Genomic DNA, 25,610 nt, shown 5'->3' with positions numbered 1-25,610 from the left:
TGCTAGTCCCAATAGAGAGGATAGCACTAACCCCAAGGGAACAAGGAATCCTGCTCAGAGGTGGCTCTTGTGATGTTGGTACATGGGGAAAGGGAGAGATGTGTTAGCCAATGCAAAAGGTAGATAAGGGGAAATGTAAACGATGGGACATCGTCCCTTCATTGTGGAGGGAGTTGTAGATGTGCTGAAGATCCACAAATACAAACAAATTCTTTTTTTTTTTTTTTGAGACAGAGTCTCACTCTGTCGCCAGGCTGGAGCACAGTGGTGCCATCTCAGCTCACTGCAACCTCCGACTCCCTGGTTCAAGCGATTCTCCTGCCTCAGCCTCCCAAGTAGCTGGGACTACAGGCACATGCCACCATGTCCAGCTAATTTTTGTATTTTTAGTAGAGACGGGATTTCACCATGTTGGCCAGGATTGTCGCAATCTCCTCACCTCATGATCCACCCGCCTCAGCCTCTCAAAGTGCTGGGATTACAGGCGTGAGCCACTGCGCCTGGCCAACACAAACAAATTCTATGTGATGGTGAAATTTGTGCTGCAAAAGCATTTTGCATCGAGGTGGTAAAAGTAATGGAAATCTGGTAGTCACTGGACTAATTAGAGGATGGTAGAGTTGTGTGGTGTTAATAAGTTTTTTGAAATAAGGTTCCCCTTTGAGGGTTCTATCATGAGGTGTATAAATGATTCTGTGAGAAAGGTTTAGATATACTGACTCTCTCGTGGAGTTTTTCTATAAAAGGAGTGAAACTGGCATGGTTGCTGTAAAGGCAGAAGGGGAATTGCTCTGGGTTAAAAGCAAGGTAAGAAAGCAATTTTCCCCGTGGCAGAGTGAAGCTGCTATTCACAGATAAAAATGGAAGTTTGAACTGGCAGTAGCCAGGTCCAAGGAACTCTCTTTGTATTGTTTGTTTAGCCAGATATTCCCATATTATGGTCCAAAGTTTGTTCCAGGAGGTGTATGGAAATGTTGGCCCATTCTTCCTGAGACACAGGTTCTGCGTATTTTTAACTTTTGGTAGTCATGCTAAGCCAGCAAGCCTAAAATGCAGTAAGCAAATAAGAAAAAAATGAAAACATCACATGTCACCGTGAGTTGCTTTCTTGAACAGAAGCTTATGCTGAGGCGACATTAATTACCTAATGTTTTGGGTCTTGGCTGCTTTTGGACAGGAGCCTTAGATCCTCCAGTGCTTCGTAGGAATAGCTTGGAGTCTTTGTTTCAAGTTTCTGTGATGACTTAAAAGGAATCATTTTTTATTTTTGATAAACACACCAAAGGCCTACACCCCTAAGTTTTACTGCAGCAAAAGTTGGTCAGCTGCGTGGTAGAGTGAAAATCCTAGTTTGGAATTTGTTATTAACACCAATGACAGTGACATGTTTGGTAGACAGAGGCCCCGGGCAGAAAGTGAGAACTGACAGGCCAGCCTCTGTCTTTAAAAGGATATTGATATTTTTGCCTGTCATGTCCAGGGTCACCCGAGGCTCCATTGCTGTGACTGGGACTGATGGCCACATAGGAGCTGTTGTTTGCCTTTGGCCTCTTTAGTCTTTAGCCAGGGACAATAAGGAATTAGGAGTCCCTCCTCCCTTCAGAGTTGGAGACAGTCCTTCCATTGCCCTTCTTTGTCACATTGATGACAGGCTCCAGAGGGTTTGCAAGCCTGAAGGCCTTTGTTACTTATTTAGCTCCAGTGTCCATGCTTTTTATAAATGCAGCAATAGGGCCGGGCGCAGTGGCTCAAGCCTGTAATCTCAGCACTTTGGGAGGCCGAGACAGGCAGATCATGAGGTCAGGAGATCGAGACCATCCTGGCTACACGGTGAAACCCCGTCTCTACTAAAAAATACAAAAAAATAGCCGGGCAAGGTGGTGGGCACCTGTAGTCCCAGCTACTCGGGAGGCTGAGGCAGGAGAATGGCGTGAACCCGGGAGGTGGAGCTTGCAGTGAGCTGAGATTGGGCCACTGCACTCCAGCCTGGGCGACAGAGTGAGACTCCGTCTCTAAATAAATAAATAAATAAATAAATAAATAAATACATAAATGCAGCAATAGCCTTTGGGTTCCACCCAGGTTAACCTGGAGGTGGGAGTTTTTGCATAGTGAGTGAAGGCCAACAATTGGGCTGTCTTTTGTCTCTCTTTTCTTCCCTTTGATCTCTATGTGCCTTTTCCACTCTGTCTTGGTAACTAAAGACACCAAAAGTTATGTTTAGCAGTTAATTTATTGGGACTTGGGGATTTATGACTAGTTTTGTGACTTTTTCCTGGTATCTGGAACAGACTAATGAAGTATGTCTCTAAGAGGATTTGGTTGTTTTTCTATGTTACCTGAGACAGGGAGATACAGACAGTGAGTGTAGGTTNTTCCTCTTGCATTCCACACATCACAGGCACAAAATACACATAAGAAGTGCTTTCTTTAACAAAAAAGAGAGATAGCATATGGCTATGTGGCAGATTCTTTTATGGGAAGGCCTTGAAAATACATAGCTGGCAAGTTACACTGATACCATTAGCCCCAGGAAGTAGCAAATGGGTCTTGACAGGAATAGATCCTCACCCTGGAGTGGGCTTTGTTCAGCTGGTGGTAGGTGTGTTACCAAACTAAACTGGGGTCCACTCACCTGGGGCAGTAAAAACAAACATCCACACTGAGACTGTAGTGGGAGAAATGAGGGCATTTATGTGTAGGGCACCAAACAAGGAGAATTGGGCAACTCACGCTTAAGACCCACCCTTTTTGATGTCTCACAAGCAAGGATTTTTAAAGGCGGGGGCAAATTTCGGGAAAGCAGAGTTACAGGCAACATCATAAATCAATGCTTAGAAGTGACACACTGCTTCGGCCTTAAAAGGTGGAAAATCCTCCTGAGGGAGCTTACACGTGTTAGGTAGATTTAAAGATTCTCTGATTTGTGATAGATAAGGAAGCAAAGCTTCCTCACACAGCTTCCTTACACAGCTCGGGGGGAGTAGAGAGGAATGTTCAGGCCTGGCTTGTGGGCTTGACTCTCTCCAGGCCCCTCAGGAAGAAATTTAGAACAAAGAACGGTGGTCAGAGTTCAGTCCTCAGTTTCTCCTTTATAAGGTCTCCTTGTCAGTGGATCTATTAGGTGGGAATCTATGTTTCTGAAAAACAACTCAGGGACATATGTTAAGATGTTATTTTTAGTTTCTGTAGAGAATCAAACATCTTGTGACTTAACTTCCTTGGCTATTGTTTTAAGCTATCATTACTTTCTTGTTTATAAGGTCACTGACTTCCTTTTTAGGGCTGACCAGGTGCCTGGAATTTCTCTTGAAGGAACTGAAGGTTTTCCTTTATTTCCAGGTGGGCGGCCCTGGCAGTCTTCTAAGAGAGGTCCCTGCTTTATCTCAGATGCAAATGCTCGGAGTGCTACAAAGAACTTGAATGGGAGGTACTGCAACCATGTGGACCTCTGAGTCACATTTCTTTACACCGGAAAATGCACCTGCTCAAAATGTCCAACAATGGTGAGAGAGACATCCTCACCATTGGAAGAGTTCCATAGAGAATTACAATAGCCAATTGAAACATTGGGTATATAAAGCAAGAGTGGGGAAACAAGTACGAAGGGTGGGCTTATACACCTTCATGAGTGTGCTCACACTTGACATGAGAGTATCCTCTCTTTTCCTGGTGGATCAGGGGAAGGTGCTGGTGTGATCTACATATATTCCCTCCCATGGTGGGAGGACACTGGAATGATGACTGTAATTCACCTCAACTTGCTTTTCTCATCCCTGATGCAGTGGTCCCAGGACTAGGGATGCAAATAGAGTCCAGAAACAGGAATTATTCCTAAGCAAGAAACTGTAAATGTATTTTATGTCCTTTATGTAATAATTCCTAAGGGCCTGGAGAAGTAGGTTGTGCCTTCCCCACATCTGGCAAAGTTGGGGCTAACACTGAATGCAGCTGTATTGCCTGGGGTCAGATAACCACCCAGTTCTCTACTTGCATAACCCTACCCTCTAAGAACTGGAATGGATGACGGGAGACACTTACTAGAACAGTATTGGTCCCTTCAGTCTAAGCCAGCACAGCAGCAGAACCTAATGTCCCTTCCAAAATTGTAAATGTTTAGTATAAATGAAGAGAAGGAGAAATAGTAGCTGAGGGTAAATGAATGAATAAATGGGTTATGTAATGAGGAAAATCCAATGTTACTTGAACTACTTGAAAGAGGTATAAACAAGAGATGATATTGTCTCTTAGCTCGATTTCTCCAGATGCCTGAAAGGGTGCAGCTATATGTTGCTGAGACTATTCCTGTTTTTGGACTGCACTGAGGTCATTGTTAATGACCAAAGAGGATTCTGGTAATGTGCCAGGATCTTTTCACTTTTATGATTCTTCTGGTGTAGGAGATCTGTGATTGGCTAGACACAGTGGCTCTCGCTTTTATTTCCGTCAGTTTGGGAGGCAATGGTAGAAACATTGTTTAAGGCCTGGAGTTTGAGACCAGACTGGGCAAAATAGTGAGACTCATTCCTACAAAATATTTAAAAATTAGTTGGACATGGTGGTGTGCACCTGTAATGCTATCTACTCCGGAGGCCGAGGCAGAAGGATCACTTGAGTCCAGGAATTCGAGGTTATAGTGAGCTATGATTGTGCCACTGCATTCTACCCTGGGCAACAGAGCAAGAGATTATCTCTAAAATAAAATAATAAATATTATAAAAAGAGATAATGTGGTCAAAACCAGGGTGCGATCTGTGTCCAATAAAAATATTTGATCTTTGTCCCTGTTTCCTGACAACCGTGTTCTAGAACATTTGCAGTCTCCTCAGTGATAAACATGACTTCAATATGGCAATGAGATGACTGTGGGGTGAGGGGCTCCTAGATAGCTTCAGAATGGGGGCTGGTTGCCAGAAACACGAAGCTGTGATTAGAGGATTGGAACTTTTAGCCCCATCCCTAAAGTCTGGGAAGGAAAGAGAGGCTGGAGGTTGAGTTCAGTCACACAATGGCCGGTGATTTAATTAATCTTGCCAAACAATGAAATTTACATAGAAACCTCTAGAGATTGGATTTCGGACAGCTTCCCAGTTGGTGAGCACATCCATGTGTCCACGTGCTGGGAGGGTGGTGAACTCCATCTGCATGGGGACAGAGGTTCCTGTGCTCAGAGCCCTTCCAGACCTTACCCTGTGCACCTCTTCATCTGGCTGCTTATTTGTATCCTTAACTGCTGTGGTTTGAATGTTTCCCCAAAAAAATCATCTGTTGGATATTTCATCCCGAATGCAACATTTTTAAGAAATGGGACCTTTGAGAGGTGATTGGACCATTAGAGCTCTGCCTTCATTAATGGATTAAGGCTCATCATAAAAGGACCTGAGGCTGTGAGTTTGACCTCCTTTTCCCCCTACCTCTCACCCTCTCTTGCCCTTTTGTTTTCTACCAGATACAGTCCTTTGATCTGGGAATTCCCATCCTTGACACCATGAATGAAACAAATTTCTGTTGTTATAAGTGATCCAGTCTCAGGTGTTCTGCTATAGTGGCATAATTTAAACCAGGGGTCACTTACCCCCGGGCTGTGGACTGGTACAAGTTTCTGACCTGGCAGGAGTCAGACCGCACAGCAGGAGGTGATCGATGGGCTAGAGAGCATGAGCATGACCACCAGAGTTCCGCCTCCTGTCAGATCAGTGGCCAGATTAGATTCTCATAGAAGCGCGAACCCTATTGTGAGCTCTGCATGCGAGAGATCTAGGTTGCATGCTCCTTATGAAACACTAATGCCTGATCATCTGAGGTGCAACAGTTTCATCCAAAACCATTTCCCTCTGCCTTCTGCCACCTCCACTGGTCCATGGAAAAACCGTCTTCCGTGAAACTGGTCTTGGGTGCCAAAAAGGTGGGGATTTAAGCTATAAAAATAAAAAAAAACTGCAATACTGAGTGTGAAAGGAAAGTAAAATTTCAGGACTCCAAATTCACTATACCAAAGGGAAAAGTTAAGTTTGGAGACTGAGTGATGGAAAAACTGCCTTTCTTTTGTTCCTAAACAAATAACTGTGAAGATAGAAGACCCCATATCTCCCCAGGTGGCCTCCCTCACAAACTGCTCACAAGATAATTCCTTGTGGGCCCCAACATCTTTACTCTAAAATGGAGTTTTGTTGACTTTCCCTCAACAATGTAAATTAACAGCTTATCTTCACAGGCACAAGACAAAGACAAGACTAGACATCATCCCTTCAGCACCCGGTGACAAACGCATATTTGAGTTTTCTACCCAGCGTTTACTTTATCTTATGTAAAATGCAGATCTACTGAGCATGAGATGAATGCACAGTTGACTGTTTTTTTCTTCTCCTGGCTACTCTTTCCCCTATAAATATTGAAGTCCTCAAAACCCTGTTAGGAAAAAGCATGGGCCACAGATGCTACAATGATTTGTGTCTCTGTTTTCAAGGTGCTTGGCAAATATTCAGCTTGGCAAAATCAACTTCTAAACTGACTGAGACCTGTCTCCGACGTTTTTTGGTTTACGTGACTATAGCAACTTCCTGAGTTCTTTGAGTTAATTTAAGAATTCTCAAACCTTGGGAGGTGAGAAACCCCTGACTTTGTAGCCATGATAGACAGAAGTGCAGGTAACCTGGGACCCGATACTTGTGACTTGCATCTGAAGTGAGGACAGTCTTGTGGGACTGAGCCCTTAAACCTGTGGAGTCTGAGGTGAACTCCAGGTAGTTACTGTCAGAATTGAGTCGAACTCTAGGACTCCCAGCTGCTGTCAGAGAACCAGAAAGTTATTTGGTTGGAGGAAAACCCCATCACCATCCCATAGAGAGAAACTTAGAATAAGAGTAAGCAAGCACACCTCTATCTTTTTGGTCCCAGAGGAAAAGATAAACAAAATGTAAGCATTTATTTCATGTCCCTAATCTACTAAACACGGGTTGCTACCAGCTGCTCATTGTCCAAACGTGGAGTGGCCCTACCTATAACCTAGAAGTTAGGATTTTTTAGGCCTTTGAGGGTGTCACATAAAAACTAATAAATGTTAGAGATTCTCTCCTCAGAAATATTTCCACACATAAGAAAATATAAATATTAATATAAGACATCGGTGTGGACCCAGATCCTCGGAAATCTTACAATCCTGGGTTTTTTAATCCTAGTAAGAGACAAAGCCGAGGGAAGCTGTTTGAATAATCATTTCACTCTCACAGAATGCCACTCCAATAATCTAGAGTATGAACTGGGATAGACCAAAACTTGATGTAATAACCTATCCTCAATGGAATGGGTGGAAACATGTTATTTATTAGTCACTGGTTCATTCAGCCACTCTGCGTGCCTGCCAGGTACCAGATAAATTTCTCATCCTGGATCACTGCTCCAAGAATTAAAATTTGTCACTTTTCCCCATCCCTCACACTCCAGCACTTGAACCCTCTTATTACATCAGAATTCCGCATTGTCAATGAAAAGAGTTAAACTCGGTAACATATTTGAAGAGATTTATTCTGAGCCAAAAATGAGTGACCACAGCCTATGACACAGTCCTCAAGAGACCCTGAGAACATGTGCTCAAGGTGGTTGTGGCACAGGTTGGTTTTATACATTTTAGGAAGATATGCGACATCAATGAAATATATTTAAGCTATACATTGGCTCAGTTCAGAAAGTTGGAACAATTTGAAGCAGGCAAGGTTTGCGGGGTAGTGCTTCTGGGTTATAAGTAGATTTTTAATTTTTCTGATTGGCGATTGGTTGAGTTACTATCAATAGAAAGGAAATGTCTGGGTTATGATAAGAGGTTTTGGAGTCCAAAATTTTCTCATGTAGATGACACCTCCAGGTGCCAGGCTTCAGAGAGAAGAGATTGTAAATGTTTCTAATCAGATTTAAGGTCTGTGTTGATGGTAAATGCTGGTCAGCTTTTCCTGAATTCCAAAAGGGAAGATGGCATAATCATGGTGGCTTGAGCCAGTCTTTCAGGTTAACTTTTGAGCACCCTGGCTGAGGGTGTCCATTAAGATGGTTAGGAGTGGGTGGCTTTGATGTTTACTTTTGGTTTACAACATGTAAAATGTTGAGAGGAGACAGAAACTACCTCCCTCCCTGGAAGAGGACAAAACTCCAGTCACCCTGCAGTTGATCATGGACATGAGTCTTAAGCTCCACCAGTCCGATGACCACCTGCTGAAGAGGTGTCGTTGTCTCAGGTAAATACTAAGGGTTTGTCATCTCACGCCAAGAAGATGAAGGACACTGACACACGAGGAGTGAGTTTAGGAGGAAAGGGTTGAATAGGCAAAAGAAAGACAAAGGGGAACAGCTCTCTTCTTGTGAGAGAGAGGGGCACCCACAAGGGAATTCCGGCCTGGAATGGGAGTGCATCGGATTTTACAGGCGGGCTTGAGGAGATGGTGTCTGATTTACGTAGGGCCCACAGGTTGGATGGACCAGGTGTGATATTTACATAGTGCGTGTGGAAGGCTGTTCACCCCACCCTCATCCTATTATGCAAATGGGCTTTACACTTGGCCGGCGCCATGTTCTCTGCTCCTTACTGTAAACGTGCCTGGCAAAGAGAAGGGAAGATGGAGTTGCCACTGTGAACATGCCCAGTCCCAGGTGTCCGATTCCTATTGGCACAGTTGCCCGCATTCACCTGTGCAAGCTTCCAGCTTACTTGTCTATGTCTGAAGCTTGATATTACAGGCTGCACCTTGTTAGAAAAGAAAAGAGTTTGGAGCCTGCTTTTCATTAAAAGCCTTCTGTACCCTCACTATCTGTCTAAATAATTTCTTCTTAACTGCAATATCACTGCCAGACTGAGCCAGAATGAGGTGACAGAGAGGCTGGGACTGTGCAGAACACATTTTAGTAAAGATGACTGACGGCAGTAGTGATGTCCAGTTTCCAGGTGCAGCAGTGACATCTGTCCTGGCCTCAGGGTCCAGTGTCCAGCACCAGGGTGTCAGAGGTGTGAGCAGTGGCATCTGTGCTCAGCAGCAGGGGCAGTTGTTCCTAGGAGGGACCTGATCCAGGGTGGGCTGTGGATTCTGTTCCTGGATGTGTAGGTTCCAGCCTGCTTCTGTGGCCTTCCCCACAATAAAACTAGCCCCCAATACCAGATATACGACTTTATGTGTACATTACAGAAATTTGTTTTCCATAGTTCGCTCCAAGAAGTGAGTGGGAAATGAGTCTGTGGGCGGGTGTCAGAGAGCGGCATTCAGAGGTGTCCCTTGTACGAGAGCCACATCCTGAATTGTCTACCTGGCCTCTACCCCATGGTGGAGAGAACAACAGGGAATATCACATCTCATAACTGATGATACACATCCTCCCTTTTCTTTCTGTGAGAAAAATCCTCTTTTAAACAGAGTTTGAAAACCCACCCCACCCACCCACCCTAGGCACTCTCTGATCTCTGATCTCAGTGGTTCCCGATCTGGCTGAGCAACAGGATTGCTGGCGGGGCTTAGAAAATACTCAGGCCACTCCCCAGAACCCGTCTCAGAGTTTTATGCACAAGACCAAGGATTCGTTTATATAACACGCCCTAGAGGTAAGGCTGATGCTCAGACATGTGGGATCCTGGTGTTCTTGCTACTCCAAGTGTGATCTGGAGACCAGCAACATGAACTCCAGCCTTGTCATAAATACAGAATCTGTAGCTCGACTCCAGACTTCCTGGATCTCAGCACCACGTCTGGGTGATTCCTCTGCACACAGGAGTTCCTTGTCTAAGTATCCTCTAGACTTGGGGTCAGAACTGTGCAGTCTGCTCTGGGTATGGTCTGATCACATCCCTTACAACTGGAGGTTCAGAGTTCAGTCCTTGCCCTCATTCTTTTCCACAGTCAATCACTCCCTTGGTGCCCTCATTCATGCTTGAGGTTTTAAGTATCGTTTATATGGTATGACCTCCTAAATCTATTTCTCCTGCCCAGTCTATTTCTCCTTTCCTCTAAACTCTGGAGTTGTCTGTCTAAATTCCACCCCAGCTCCCCCACCTGCATTCGTAGTAGACATCTCCTCCACTGAGGGTCTGTGAGGCCCCCTCCTCAGTATGCTCCTGCCAGAGTCTCCCCATCTCCACTGACAGCAGCTCCACCCTTCCTTCTACTCACTCATTTTACAACTATGGGTGTCCTTGATTCATCTTTCTCACACCACAGTTACAATCCATTGACAAATGCTGTGACTTCATCTTCAAATGCAACCAGAATCCCCTCACATCCCACTCGTTCCCCTGCTCACACCCCAGTCAAGGTAACGGACATCTCCAGCCTGGAATACTGCACTCGCTTCCTACTGTTTTCCCCTCTGCCTCCCTTGTCCCTCACCTCTCAATTCTGTTGTCAGCACAGCAGTCAGAGATCCTTTTAAAAGAGAAGTTATATCATGGCCCTCTTCTGCTCAAAACTGTCCTCTAACTCTTCATCCCACTCAGAGCAAAGGTCAGATCCAACCCCATTTTCCTCAAGCCCACCTGCTCTGGCTGCACCTCTGACCTCACCTCAGTTTCTCTCTGTCCAGCCCTCCTGGCCTCCTTGCTCTTCTGGAAACACAGACACCTTCCTGCTATAGTGCATTTGGACTGGAGGTTCCTCTGTGTGGAAGGAACTTCCCCAGACATCCTCACGTCCCTCAAATCCTTCCTCAGAGGTCACCTTTGCAACAAAGCACACACTGACTACCCAGCACAACAGCCACCTTCCCTGTCCCCACTGCCCACATCCTGGATTACCTGCCTCACAGCACTTACCACCTTCTAGCACTTTCCTTCCTTACTCTGGTTATGGTGTATCTAACGTCTGCCTCTTTCCACTGGAACATGTGCCACAAAAGACCAGAGATTTTTCTGATTTTACTTAAATGGTGTTCCCCAGATGCAGAACCATTCTGTCCCATGTCTGGCCAATGACAAAGGTCAGTTGAATGAATGATCACTGTAGATCACCTCCCTATTCTAAAGGCAGCATCTTTATTAACATAGCCTCAGGCCAAATGCTGCTTTGTGGCAGGTACAGCACAAGGTCCCCTCACATTGAGATAGAGGCCGCCTATGTTTTTCTCAGCAGTGCTGCTTGTGTGCCCTCCCTCCCCCATCCCTCTTTCTACAGCCACGTCCCCCGCACCCCCCACCCCAGCACACTGCAACTCACAACCAGGTTCTCTCTTCAGGAAAGAACAGTCCTTGAAGATGGTTCCAATTTCACAGACAAATGTAAGTCTAAATTAGACTCTGCTTTATAGATTCATGAGTTGGGATTGGATTCAGCACCAAGATCACTAGAACCAGGGCAGGGAGAGAGGGCAGGAGAGCAGAGCAGAACAGAAGCTCTAGAAGCAGGGCAGGAGGTGAATGGCTCTGAACATTTGTCTCAGAACGCACAGAGACCCCCGTGTTCAGGGGCTGCCCTCGGCGACGTCTGAGCCTCTGTGGTCACAGCTCCCGCTGGACAAGTTTCCACAGCAGGGACGACGACGATGGAGCAGTGAAGGTGACCCAGCTGAGGACTGACCACCTAAAGCCCATGAAGAACTGAACAGCAACTAGGCACAGGCCCAGTCCACACTGGGATCCTCACAGCCTTCTCCATCCCCCACCTGCAACAGACTCAGCACAGCGAACATATGGATTCTGGAAGGTTCTCAGGTCTTTATTTGCTCTCTGAAATTCTAGGAATTGACTTATTTAATTAATCCATCAACCTCTCATAACAGGTATTTGAGGAAACAAATTTATGTTCAGATTCTTATTTTCAGTAGGGAAGTAAGAAGTTGCAGCTCAGTGCACATAAATTTCAGACTGAGATGGAGACATCCAGCCCCACCTCTCTGGAACAGGAAAGATGACTGGGGAGGAAACACTGGTCAGCGTGGGAACAGGGGTCACGGTGGACACAGGGGTAGACTGTCTCTCCACCTCCTCACATTATGCTAACAGAGATGCAGACACATTCAGATGCCTTCGCAGAAAGAGATGTCTTCAAAAGTGAGGCATGAAGAAATCCTGCTTCTCAGTTCCACACAAGACAGTTGTCTCAGGCTACAGAAAACAACAGTTATGAACAAATTCAAGTCAGTCATGGTGAGTGATGACACTCTGAACAGCCACCACACACTTGAAATGTTACAAAGAATCTCCATTACCCAGGCCTTTCCCCTCTGCCCCCGCCCCCCTACTCTAGACCCCAAGAATCTCACCTTTTCAAGCCGTGAGAGACACATCAGAGCCCTGGGCACTGTCGCTGGCTGGGGTAGAACAAAAACAGGACATGGTCAGAGCCCGCAGGAGACGTGGGACAAGAGGAATTATGGGGTTCGTGAGTTTCTCCACACTCCCACCCCCACCACTTACACGCAGCCTGAGAGTAGTTCCCTCCTTTTCCACCTGTGGGAAGAAAATGTCCTGTGAGGAGGCTGGGAGGAAGCAGGGCCATAAGATCTTAGAGGAACCTCCTAGTCTTGGACCCAAGAGAAATTTCCAGAACTATGACTACAGACCCAGGGCAGGATCAGGGAACAGGAGGAAAGCAGGTATGTGTCCTGGACCAACTGCCCTCCTAAGGTCTGTCCTTAGCAGGGACCTTCCCCTGACTCGTGAATGCTGGACTCAGGACACAATACCATAATCATCAAGGTGATACTTCATTGTCACATGTGCTACACAAAAGAGTAAGAGCTGGCACACAGGGTCCCAGGCTGGGTTAGCCCCTGTGTGGATGCTGCTTCCCAGGAATGAGGCAGGGAACACTTCTACCTGGGGCTTGAAACCCCCAGTGGGACAAGAAAACCCAGACCCCACCCCACACCCCTTCCCTACCTGAGCTCTTCCTCCTCCACATCACAGCAGCGACCATAGCTCCGGTGACCACAACTGCTAGGACAGCCAGGCCAGCAACAATGCCCACGATGGGGATGGTGGACTGGGAAGATGGCTCTGGGAAAGGAGGGGAAGATGAGGGGCCCTGACCCTGCTGAAGGGCTCCAGAAGGGCTCCTGCTTTCCCTGAGAAGAGACATGACCCCTCATCCCCTCCTTACCCCATCTCAGGGTGAGGGGCTCCGGCAGCCCCTCATGCTGCACATGGCACATGTATCTCTGCTCTTCTCCAGAAGGCACCACCACAGCTCCCCACTTCTGGAAGGTTCCATCTCCTCCTGGCCTGGTCTCCACAAGCTCGGTGTCCTGAGTTTGCTCCTCCCCATCCCGCTGCCAGGTCAGTGTGATCTCCGCAGGGTAGAAGCCCAGGGCCCAGCACCTCAGGGTGGCCTCATGGTCAGAGACGGGGTGGTGGGTCACGTGTGTCTTTGGGGGATCTGACGGGAAGAGTCAGAAAATTCACACGCGTTGCATCTCTCATGGGACACTCCAGCAGCACCCATGTGACCACCCTGAGAATGAACAGGAAACCCGGGGTGGGGAAGGGAGCACAGAAGCCAGACACCAGCCTGGACACAGGCATCTGGGAGAATCTCCTATTCCTTGGAGAGTTCTAGTCTCTGAGGGAGGAACAGGGACTTCTGGTCCTGACCTGAGTGGAGGCCGAGGGACTCAGAAAAGCCGGAATCAGACCTTCAAACGCATTTCGTGTGAGGCAGAGAACAAGGCCTGAGAGAAAAATACATGGTGCCCAAGGCTGCTGCAGGAGTCAAAGGGGACCCCTGATCTGTATTCTAGGGACTGTCTTCCCCTCCATGTCCTCAGAGACGTCATCCCTTAATTGTCCTAGAGAGCAGAGGGGCCCTCAGAGGAAATCAGGAAAACTCATGCCATTCTCCATTCAAGGGAGGGGACATTCTAGCGCTGATCCCATTTTCCTCCCCTCCTCGTGGGAGGCCATCCCGGGAGATCTAGAGGTGATGGGGAAGGCTCCCCACTGCCCCTGGTACCCGCGCGCTACAGCATCTCCTTCCCGTTCTCCAGGTATCTGCGGAGCCACTCCAGGCACTCGCCCTCCAGGTAGGCTCTGAACCGCTCCGCATAACGGTCCGCCTCCCACTTGCGCTGGGTATTCTGAGCCGCCATGTCCGCGGCGGTCCAGGAGCGCAGGTCCCCGTTCAGGGCGATGTAATCCTTGCCGTCGTAGGCGTCCTGGTAATACCCGCGGAGGAGGCGCCCGTCGGGCCCCAGGTCTCAGCCGAACATTAACTGGAGGGTGTGAGACCCTGGCCCCGCCCCCGCGGTCAGCCCCGCCCACCGAGCCCCGCCCCGCCCCGCCCAACCTCCGGGGATTTTGGCCTCAACTGAAAATGAAACCGGGTAAAGGCCCCTGGGGCTCTCCCCGGTCAAGGGTCTGGGGTCCCGCGGCCTCGGGGCGGATCTCGGACCTGGAGACTCGGGGCCACCCGGGCCGTCCGTGGGGGATGGGGAGAGGTCGTGACCTGCGCCCCGAGCCGGGGCCACTCACCGGCCTCGCTCTGGTTGTAGTAGCCGCGCAGGTTCCGCAGGCTCCCTCGGTAGGTCTGTGCGGCGTCCTTGACTCTCCGTGTCTCCTCTTCCCAATACCTCGGCCCCTCCTGCTCTATCCAGGGTGCCCGCGGCTCCATCCTCGGACTCGCGGCGTCGCTGTCGAACCGCACGAACTGCGTGTCGTCCACGTAGCCCATGGCGATGAAGCGGGGCTTCTTACTTTACATGCATAGAACTGTTTAAAGACAAGAAAAAGTTTTTTATCGTGGGACTTACAACCTATGTAGATATATTTCATATAATATCTATACCATAAAAAATGTACATTTTGCAGAGGATAAATGATTGCAATACTTCTATATTTATGGGTACTAGTACATTATTAACTTAAAGTAGACTGTGAAATGTTAAGAATGAGTTAAGTTCTGAAGGAAATTGCAACACTAAAAACCATTCAAAAGATCAACAAATCTTGGAGATGGTTTTTTGAAAACAAATCCCAGCCAGTCTTGAGTCTCATCATCCTACGATTTCAGAACTATTGTGAATACAAAAGTAATCACAGAACAGTCCTGCCCAGAAAGAGGAGTTATCCCTAAATATGGTGGCCCTGGGACAGTCGGCCCTTCCTGCTGGACCTCTTCCACATGGGCACTTTCTGCAGTGACTTTGTTGTCCTGCTATTCCACTCTACCCAGTGTCCTGACCCAAGAGACAAGGGCGTCTGCTGCTGTGTCCACACTTGGAGAAGGAAACCTTGATGGTGTTAGTCAATTACAAGCCAGGCATGACAGCTCACCCCTGTAATCCCAGCAGTTCAGGATGCTAAGGCAAGAGGATTGCTTGAGATCAGAAGTTGGAGACCAGCTTGGACAACATTGTGACATTCTCATCTCTAAAAGATATAAAAATAAGTACATTTAGCTGGGCCTGGTGGTCGACGCTTGTATTCACAGGTATTGGGAAGGCTGAGATGGGAAGATCCCTTGAGCTTATGGGTTCAAGGCTGCAGTGAGCTATGATCACACCACTGGTCTCCAGTCCAGGCCACAGAATGAGATCTTGACTCCAAAAAATACATTGTAAACCTTTGCTCACTATGGGTTATTTTATTTATTATTTATTCAGTGTGTATTTTGATTTTATTTCACTGGCAGCACAATTAACCAGGATATGCAGAAACTAGAAATCACATCCACTTTCCAGGGGTAAAAAGCCCAGTCCAGGGAGGTGAGAAGGAGACAGTCCTCATTAGCGCTGAGGATTCAGGGAGAATGAGATGGGCTGGGCAGGAAAGGTTTTTTGTTTATTTGTTTGTTTTCTGTGAATGAATGTAACTTTTTATTATGATAGAGTTGTTTTATTAAAGAAATAGATGAAAATGGTTAAGTGAAATCAAATGGCTCTAAAAGTCTTACAATGAAAGTAACAGTTCTGCCATTTGTTCTTTCCAGAGACAAGCATTTTTTATTCTCTCAGTTTTTCCTTCTGGTAGTTGCCTTCATGGGTTTTTCCAAATTATTATTTTTTCAGTTTTTCAAGTGGGTGCATATATTAATACATGTAAATTTAAAAAGCCTCTTCTGTTTATAATGCATCCTAACCGTCCCCTGCCCCGTCCTTCCTAATCCTCCAGAGCAATGACTTTCAACTCTTTTAGCAATGTCTTCTGTTTTTCTCCTCACATAACTGCTTAGTCATTTCTTGATTATTTTACACATTTTAAGTGATTTTTTGAATGACAGATGAGGATTTAGCTCTTACACCATCACTATCTTCACTTTTCCTCCCATATTGACCCAATGTACTTACTAGAGTTAGGGGCTAAGCAGTCACCACATCATTATGACTATGTACATATTGCTCATTGTTGAGAAGAACAGAGTATTATGCTCTTACTTCCTATCCTGTACTTCCTTCTGCACTAGAATTAATGATTGCCTAACCAGCCTTCCCTCTTGTTTTTTTCACTTTTGCTTTTTCTTCCATGAATTTCTTTCCAAATGCCCCAAATCTGGCAATAACCTATTATTATTTTTAAGAGAAGGGAATCTCACTATGGTGGCCAGACTGGTCTGGAAATGTTGGACTCAAGCCAACCTCTTGCTTTTAGCCTCCTGAGTAGCTGGGACTGTGGGCATGAGTCATTCCACCCAGCTAACCTATTAATATTTCTACTTTTGTTTCTTTGTTTGTTTGTTTGTTTTTTGTTTTTTTTGTTTTAAGCTAGCTCCATAACTGGAATATTGCCTATGTTGGATCCTGTTTGCTGGATCTATGTCATTCTCTGGTTTGTCTACTGCTTCATTTTGCTGGAGTATTTTCTCCAATAGTTTCCCAAGAAAGGGTACATGGAGGTAACCCCTGAGTCTTTGATTGCCTAAAAATGTATTATTTTACCTTCACCCTTGATTATTTGGCTGAATATAGATTTATCCATTGAAAATAACTTTCTTTCTAGAATTCTGAAGGCATGCTTCCATTGTTTTCAGCTTTCTTTTCGAGACAGGGTCTCTTCTGTCACCCAGGGTGCAGTGCAGTGGCACAACCACAACTCGCTGTAGCCGTGACCCCGCGGGCTCAATTCATCCACCTCAGCCCCTGAGCAGATGGGACTACAGGTGGGCACCACAGTGCCCAGTCAATTTTTGTATTTTTTGGAGAGATGGGGCTTCACCATGTTGCCCAAGCTGGTCTCAAGGGATCTGCTTGTCTCTGCCTCCCAACATGCTGAGTCACTGTGTTACAGGCACGAGCCACTGTGCCTGGCCAGTTTTTCTTTTATGCTCTCTCTTCTTCCTTAATTTCTCAAAGGCATCTCAAACTCAATAGGCCCAAAACCAAAGTCAAACTCCATCAGAATATCCTGCTACTTCCAACCTTAACATATATCTTAAATCACAGTGTCTAACTACATGCAACCTTCTGGTTCAAACTACCATGATCCCTCACTTGGACTTAGAATTGGTTTTCCTGCTCCTTATTTTTTTAAATCATAAAATATTTCAAATAAACCACGTGTGGCTTTATACTTTTTACTACATAAAAAGAATAAAGATCTGCCAGGTGCGGTGGCTCACACTTGTAATCCTAGCACTTTGGGAGGCGAGGTAGGCATATCACTTGAGGTCAGGAGTTCCAGAGCAGCCCTGACCAACATGATGAAACCTCATCTCCACCAAAAACACAAAATTAGCCCGGTGTCGTGGTGCGCGACTGTAGTCCCAGCTACTTGGGAGCCTGAGGCAGGAGAATCGCTTGAACCCGGGAAATCGGAGGTTGCAGGGAGCTGAGGTCTCCCCATTGCACTCCATCTGGGTAACAAGAGTGAAACTCTGTTAAAAAAAAAAAAAAAAGATATGGAGAGGTTATATACTTAAACATGGAATTGCTTTAAGTGTTTGCCATTCACTGTTCCCGTGCATGCCAGCAGCTTCTTACTGCAAACACCTGGGACTTGCTGTAGGGCAGCTGGAGTACGTTTCACCCACACACAGGACAGGGAACTGACAACCAAGGAGTGGAGGATCAATACTCCAGCTTTCTCCCCTCCGTTTCCCTGTATCTCAGCAGTATGGAGCTTGTTACCAATGAGAACCTGCTCACTGACTTTAAACTGCTTTTCTTACCTTCTCAGTTCCATTTCTCCATACCTCAATTGATAATTTCTGGTAAGACCTAGCAAATAAACTGCTTTCACTGAAATTTCAGTCTTGGAACCTGCTTTGGGTTTCCCAAAAGACTGAAATATATTCATTTTCCCATCACTGGACTTCCAGGTTGCTTTCAATTTTTCACTGTTACAAAGAAGGCTGCAACATTAGTCTACAAACCTTTAGGTATGCACATAAGAAGTTTTCGGTATTTCCCACTAGTGAAACTGCTCAGTTGGAGGGTATGTGCATCTTCATCTTTAATAAATACTACCAACATTTGAAAAGCCCGACAATGTCAAGGACTGGCCAGAGTCCCATATGTGATGGGTGTGGAATGGCAGCTCACTGTAGCAGGTGCAGGGACTCAGTTGGGGTCTTGGAGAGGCACTTCGTTATAGCAAGAATGTTTCATAAATGGTATCTGATACATTCAAGATTACCAAGGAATAAAAACACATTGCTTAGAAATAATTATTCATAGATCTAAAGTCAAAAAAAGTCTTTTTCTTCTAATGTAAAAATATATAATTTTTTTCCAGAGGGAGGGGGAACAACTTAAAATAAACCAGAAAACACCTTCATATTAATCATTCTTCTCATATACTTCAAATTTGAACTTCATGTCTTTCTCCTCCTGGACATCAGAGAGAACACCTGGGTATTCTGGCAGAAGTTTATATTTTTCCAAATCAATTTCTGGAAAAAATGTGTCACTTTCAAAGTCCCGCATGATCCTTGTCACAAATAGTTTAAGATGGCCTGGGTGATTCATGGCTTCCTTATAAACAGAACTGCCACCAACTATCCAAATCATCTCTACTTTATTTGCTAATTCTGGTTGTTCAGTAAGTTTGAAGATATCATCCAGACCTCTGGCAAGAGAATGAGCTCCTTGTGGAGGTTCCTTGAGTTCTCTGCTGATAACTAAATTAATTCTATCCTTTAAAGGTCGATTCTTCTCAGGAATGGAGAAACAGATCTTCCTACAAGTAACACCAGATTCTGTTTACCTTCTAGTGAAGAGTTTGTGTCATTCTCTGGAAATACCTAAATTCATTCCTGAGCGGCGGCCAGGGCAGGTCCCCGTTGTTGCTAATGCCCGTGTTCTGGGACACAGCGACGATGCAGTTTACCAAAGGAACCATGACAGCAGCGGTGAGCACCTCCGAGCCCGCTCGCTACACCAGAACGCGCGGCCAAGATTGGCTGGAAGGTTTTTACTTTGAACCTGGAGGATGAGAAATGACATCTCTCTCCACCTCAAAGCTCCTCCTGAGCATTCACCTCCTAGGAGCGGGGACAGCGCAGCAGCGCCACCTGGTGGTCCATGCGCTTCCTTTTGCAGATCTCTCACAGCCCTGAGGTCCTCCTCTCCTTTCCATGCACCTGGGATTTCTTCACTGGACACCAGCCTGAGTCAAGTTTCTTGTAACGCAAAAGAAGGGCACAGGGCTTGCTCATGGAGTCCCTGCACAAAGTGGCCGTGGTGGCTGCGATGGACACTGCATGGGCCCAGCAACGGAGTCGCCACTCACCAAGGCTGACCTGGCAACTGCCACTGCTGAGGGCCCAGCCAACCAAAAGCAGCTGTTTTTTTTGGACAGAGAAATAAAACAGGGAATGGTAATTAAGAATAAAATAACATTGGCCGGGCGCGGTGGCTCAAGACTGTAATCCTAGCACTTTGGGAGGCCGAGACGGGCGGATCGCGAGGTCAGGAGATCGAGACCATCCTGGCTAACACGGTGAAATCCGGTCTCTACCAAAAAATACAAAAAAATAGCCGGGCGAGGTGGCCGGCGCCTGAGGCAGGAGAATGGCGTAAACGTGGGAGGCGGAGCTTGCAGTGAGCTGAGATCCGGCCACTGCACCCCAGCCTGGGCGACAGAGCAAGACTCCGTCTCAAAAAAATAAATAAATAAATAAATAAATAAATAAATAAAAATAACATTATGATAGATAAATATGCCACTAAAGATATACTAGCAGTTTAAATAATTTTGAGACTATGAACAAGATTATGTCAATGGAGAGAACTTATTACAAGTAGAGAAAGCTGGAGTACTGATCCTCCACTCCTTGGTTGTCAGCTCCCTGTCCTGTGTGTGGGTGGAACGTACTCCAGTTGCTCTATAGCAAAAGATGGTGGGGGGAGGAATGGTGTCATCTCCACCTTTGGCGAGATCCATGTCACCTTGTTCAGGGGAAGGGCATGAACTCCCCATGCAGAGAGGAGACTCTGGCCATAAAGGTGCCTGTGGGAGAGGTGAGGAGCTGCTCCCTCTACACTGAGGGCCAAGAGCCTGCAGATGGCGGGGAAGGCTTCCCCTCAGCTGTGTCCTATCAGGTTTTTCCAAGAGTCAAGGAGTAGACCTGCATATTGCCTCTGCTGATGTGAGCTGCACGCACACCTAGAAGTGAGGTCACCCCTGCTGGGGGTCCTGGGTCTGCTGGTTGTTCTGGGTGCTCAGAGGGAAGATGGGGAGGGGGCTTTGTGTAAAACAGTAACCATACTCTATAAATTATTTTTTCCTTAACCTTTGTGTCATAAAATAAAATGTAGGACTCCAGAAGGAAAAAGAAACGGTCTAAAATTTGTGTCCTTGAATAAAAAGTGAACACCCATTAACCACCAGGGATAGACGTTTGTGGAGCAAACCAGAAGCCCCATCATTTGCCCCAGCTCAGCAGTAAACTCTTTCCTCCCCCAAATAAAAATACATCCTGACTTTCACATCATCACTTCTTTGTTCTATTTTATATTTTTATCATCCCAAATTATAATTTAGTTTTACCTCTAGAAATACGCTTTTGTTCTCTTTTATTCTATAGATTCTTTCTTGAAATTTATATTGTGTGGTAGAACTTCCCATAGTGTGCATTTTGCTGATTGCTCCCCAAGCCATTGTTTAATATGTGTTTTTATTATCTGTATTGCCTCTAAATTGGTAATTGGCTATGGAGGTTAGCTTATATTCAGGCTTGGTTTCTTTGCCACTTGTACTTGTTTGATGGTGCTATATTGTGTTCTTCCATCAAGAGGAAGAACCTGACCTTAGTTTTTTGTTTTATTGTGTTGTTAATTGCCATTGCTGTTCAATGGTTAAATCTGTTAACTCATGATGGTTTGCAATAGAGTTATTATAGTCTCAGTCTCTCATTCCTTCCTTATTTATTATCCGAATAATTTCTAAGTAAGAGATTCACGCTCCTCTACTGTTTGTTTACTACTAGAAATTTGTTAACCAGAGACTAAGCCAAGCATCTACTCACCTATGACCCAGCAATAGCACTCTTAGTTGTCAACCAGTAGAAATGCTTATATGTGTGTGCCAAAATATATGAAAATATTATTCATAGCAGCACGACTTGTAAAATCTGGATAGAACACAATTTTCTATCAAAGTGAAGGGACAAGCAATATGAGCTATTTATAAAGTGGAGCATTGGACAGCCATGGGAGTGAATAAGCTATGACCACACACAGCGAGATGATGAGATCCAGGGGCATGATGGTGACTGTATAATGCCATTCAACTGGAACTAGCAGAACTCATCTGTGTTAGAAATCAAGAGTGGCTACTCTAGGGTGGGGAGGATGGTTTATGACTGAGTAGGACCCAAAGGTGTTTCCAGCAGGCTGTGACTGGTGTACCTTGATGTGGGTGTTGTTTACCCAAGTGTTCACTTTGTGAAACTCCACTGCCCACTTGTGGGTTGTCCTCCTTTCTCCATGCATGCTGTCCTTCCCTCAAATATACATTGCTGGTGTTTTGAAGCAATTCTATGTACACTAAGAAGAATCACTCCTACTGCATATCCTTGGAAATGCTGAATTGAAAAAATTAGTGCAATTGTTTTTAATTCCAGGAAATAAATACATATAAAGAGGAAATCCTACAACAACAGCAGTAGGCTTGGGAACTGACACCAGAATAGCTTTGGAAATGGCTGTCAAGCCAGAAACTAGGAATCAAACCCAAACAAGCCCATGGGAGGTGGGGGGTGTGAAATGATGCCCAGTAGTGTATGAATTGAATGAGTCATGGGCAGTGGCTCATGCCTTGGCTGGCCAGTCACGAACTTGGGGAAAATAGAGTTGGAAAATTGGGAGGTAGAGAGAGGTATGCATAGACCTCTTGCTATAGGCTGAGTGTGTGACAATAGTGGTTGTGTGTGGATGCCCACCAGAGGGTCTTTAAGGTACTGGGGCTCCCTGTAATCAGGTGAGTGAGATGACTTGACAGACAATGCCACTCAGCTGCTCAGGGCTTGCTCATGGAGTCCATGCACAAAGTGGCCGTGGTGGCTGCGAGGGACACTGCATGGGCACAGCAATTGAGTTGCCACTCACCAGGGCTGACCTGGCAGCTGCCACTGCTGAGGGCCCAGCCAACCAAAAGCAGCTGTTTTTATTTGGATGGAGAAATAAAACAGGCAATGGCAATTAAGAATAAAATAACATTATGATAGATAAACATGTCACTAAAAATATAGTAGAGGTTTAAATAATTTTGAGACTATCAACAAGATTATGTCAATGGGGAGAACTTACTACAAGTAAAGAAGTTAAAACAGTTGTAAAACTTTATTTCCCTTCAGTAATATCCAGACTGTTTTACAGATAAGTTCTACCAAAACTCTGAAGAAAGCTACTGAATTTATACATAGTATTCAAGAGAATGAGGAAACATAGAGAAAGCCAGTAAACTCATTATTGTTTATGTATAAATAACATTGATTCTAAAGTCAGCTAGGGAATACATAAGAGAAAACATGATAGGATAATCACTTCAAAGCAATTAGAGGTAAAAATACTGAGAAAAACAGTACTAGACTGTGTCCACCAATGAGCTATAAATAAATTAAATATCCTGCCCAGGTTACTCATCCCCAGGATACAAGAATATTTACACTTTAAATCTGTAATGCTTTTTATCACTTAATTAAAGAATAAAAGACAGAGATAATCACATTTTGTTAGATGCAGAAATTATTGCAGATGAAATTCAACACTCCATCTCACCCACAGTTCTTCACTTATCTCCACTTCTAAGAACTTGTGGTCAGTACTCACTTTGGCAGCACATATATTAAAATTGGAAAGATACAGAGCAGATCAGCATGGCCCCTGCACAAGGGTGACATGCAAATTCATGAAGCATTCCATATTTTTTAACTCTCAGTAAACTAGGTATTGAAGGAACATATCTCAAGATAATAAAAGTCATCTATGACAAACTCACAACCAGTATCATACTGAATAGGCAAAAGCTGAAAATATTCCCTTTTAACACCAGCACAACACAAGGCTGCCCTTTCTCACCAGTCCTACTCAACACAGTATTGGAAGTTCTGGTCAGGGCAATCAGGTAAGAGAAAGAAAGGACATTCAAACAGGAAGAGAGGAAGTCAAATTGTCTTTGTTTGCAAATGATATGATCCTATATCTAGAAAACCCCACTGTTTCAGCTGAAAAGTTTCTTAAGCTGATAAGCAACTTCAGTAAAGTCTCAGGATGGTGGCGGGGGGGTGGGTAGGGGGGGCAGAGCAAGATGGCCAAATAAGAACAGCTCCAGTCTCCAGCTCCCAGCGCGAGCAACACAGAAGACAGGTGATTTCTGCATTATCAACTGAGGTACTGGGTTCATCTCACTGGGGAGTGCCGGACAATCGGTGCTGGTCAGCTGCTGCAGCCCAACCAGCGAGAGCTGAAGCAGAGCGAGGCATTGCCTCACCTGGGAAGCCCAAGGGAGAAGGGAATCCCTTTTCCTAGCCAGGGGAACTGAGACACACAACACCTGGAAAATCGGGTAACTGCCACTCCAATACTGCGCTTTAAGCAAATGGGCACACCAGGAGATTATATCCCACACCTGGCTGGGAGGGTCCCACGCCCACAGAGCCTTCCTCATTGCTAGCACAGCAGTCTGCGATCTAACCGCAAGGCAGCAGCGAGGCTGGGGGAGGGGCACCCGCCATTGCTGAGGCTTAAGTAGGTAAACAAAGCCCTGGGAAGATTGAACTGGGTGGAGCTCACAGCAGCTCAAGGAGGCCTGCCAGTCTCAGTAGACTCCACCTCTGGGGACAGGGTACAGCTAAACAACAACAACAACAACAACAACAACAACAAAAAGCAGCAGAAACCTCTGCAGATGCAAGCGACTCTGTCTGACAGCTTTGAAGAGAGTGGTGGATCTCCCAACACAGAGGTTGAGATCTGAGAAGGGACAGACTGCCTGCTCAAGTGGGTCCCTGACCCCTGAGTAGCCTAACTGGGAGACATCCTCCACTAGGGGCAGACCGACACCCCACACCTCACATGGTGGAGTACACCCCTGAGAGGAAGCTTCCAAAGCAAGAATCAGACAGGTACACTCGCTATTCAGCAGTATTCTATCTTCTGCAGCCTCTGCTGCTGACCCCCAGGCAAACAGGGTCTGGAGTGGACCTCAAGCAATCGCCAACAGACCTACAGCTGAGGATCCTGACTGTTAGAAGGAAAACTAACAAACAGGAAGGACACCGACACCAAAACCCCATCAGTACGTCACCATCATCAAAGACCAGAGGCAGATAAAACCACAAAGATGGGGAAAAAGCAGGGCAGAAAAGCTGGAAATTCAAAAAATAAGAGCTCATCTCCCCCTGCAAAGGAACGCAGCTCATCGCCAGCAATGGATCAAAGCTAGACGGAGAATAACTTTGACAAGATGAGAGAAGAAGGCTTCAGTCCGTCAAACTTCTCAGAGCTAAAGGAGGAATTATGTACCCAGCACAAAGAAACTAAAAATCTTGAAAAAAGAGTGGAAGAATTGATAACCAGAATAATTAACGCAGAGAAGGCCATAAACGAACGGACAGAGATGAAAACCATGGCACGAGAAATATGTGACAAATGCACAAGCTTCAGTAACTGACTTGATCAACTGGAAGAAAGAGTATCAGTGATTGAGGATCAAATGAATGAAATGAAGCGAGAAGAGAAATCTAAAGAAAAAAGAAGAAAAAGAAATGAACAAAGCCTACAAGAAGTATGGGATTATGTAAAAAGACCAAATCTACATCTGATTGTGGTGCCTGAAAGTGAGGGGGAAAATGGAACCAAGTTGCAAAACACTCTTCAGGATATCATCCAGGAGAACTTCCCCAACCTAGTAGGGCAGGCCAACATTCAAATTCAGGAAATACAGAGAACGCCACAAAGATACTCCTTGAGAAGAGCAACTCTAAGACATATAATTGCCAGATTCACTAAAGTTGAAATGAAGGAAAAAATCTTAAGGGCAGCCAGAGAGAAAGGTCACGTTACCCACAAAGGGAAGCCCATCAGACTAATAGCAGATCTCTTGGCAGAAACTCTCCAAGCCAGAAGAGAGTGGGGGCCAATATTCAACATTCTTAAAGAAAAGAATTTTAAACCCAGAATTTCATATCCAGCCAAACTAAGTTTCATAAGTGAAGGAGAAATAAAATCCTTTACAGATAAGCAAATGCTTAGAGATTTTGTCACCACTA

The 25,610-nt window shown here is 45.6% G+C and overlaps 1 non-coding gene and 2 pseudogenes across 2 annotated transcripts in view; 1 reads left to right on the top strand and 2 right to left on the bottom strand.

Moving 5' to 3' along the window:
* Positions 1-11,660: 11,660 nt before the first annotated feature.
* The window catches only part of LOC112622418, a 42,915-nt pseudogene continuing 28,965 nt past the window's right edge, over positions 11,661-25,610 (bottom strand). The window contains exons 3-8 of the transcript XR_003118985.1: positions 13,917-14,192; positions 13,068-13,343; positions 12,848-12,964; positions 12,383-12,415; positions 12,229-12,276; positions 11,661-12,070 (exon numbers count right to left, since the gene is read on the bottom strand). The product of XR_003118985.1 is annotated as an HLA class I histocompatibility antigen, B-67 alpha chain-like (transcript). The remainder of the gene's footprint in view (positions 12,071-12,228; positions 12,277-12,382; positions 12,416-12,847; positions 12,965-13,067; positions 13,344-13,916; positions 14,193-25,610) is intronic.
* Positions 18,194-19,237, bottom strand: LOC112622422 (annotated as a pseudogene).
* Positions 23,162-23,268, top strand: LOC112623869. The gene has a single exon (XR_003119228.1). It is a non-coding gene; the product is annotated as a U6 spliceosomal RNA (small nuclear RNA).

This window comes from Theropithecus gelada, chromosome 4 (genome assembly GCF_003255815.1).
Source record: "Theropithecus gelada isolate Dixy chromosome 4, Tgel_1.0, whole genome shotgun sequence".
Lineage (NCBI taxonomy): Eukaryota > Metazoa > Chordata > Mammalia > Primates > Cercopithecidae > Theropithecus > Theropithecus gelada.
Note: the sequence above shows the minus strand (reverse complement) of the source record. Positions and strands in the feature narration are given on the sequence as shown.